We start from the raw sequence: 277 nt of genomic DNA, 5'->3' as shown, positions 1-277 counted from the left end.
ACTGACCCTCCGACAGTGCGGCGCTCCCTCAGCACTGACCCTCCGACAGTGTGACACTCCCTCAGCGCTGACCCTCCGACAGTGCGGTGCTCCATCAGTACTATCCCTCCGAAAGTGCCCACGCCCTCAGCCCTGACACTCCGAAAGGGCAGGACTCCCTCAGCACTGACCGTCTGACAGTGCGGTACTCCCTGCACTGCCCCTCTGACAGCGTGGTACTCCCTCAGTAATGACCCTCCGACAGTGCGGCGCTCCCTCAGCACTGACCCTCCGACAG

This window comes from Rhincodon typus, chromosome 4 (genome assembly GCF_021869965.1).
Source record: "Rhincodon typus isolate 14 chromosome 4, sRhiTyp1.1, whole genome shotgun sequence".
Lineage (NCBI taxonomy): Eukaryota > Metazoa > Chordata > Chondrichthyes > Orectolobiformes > Rhincodontidae > Rhincodon > Rhincodon typus.
The sequence above is the reverse complement of the archived record's forward strand: the minus strand, read 5'-3'. Positions refer to the sequence as shown.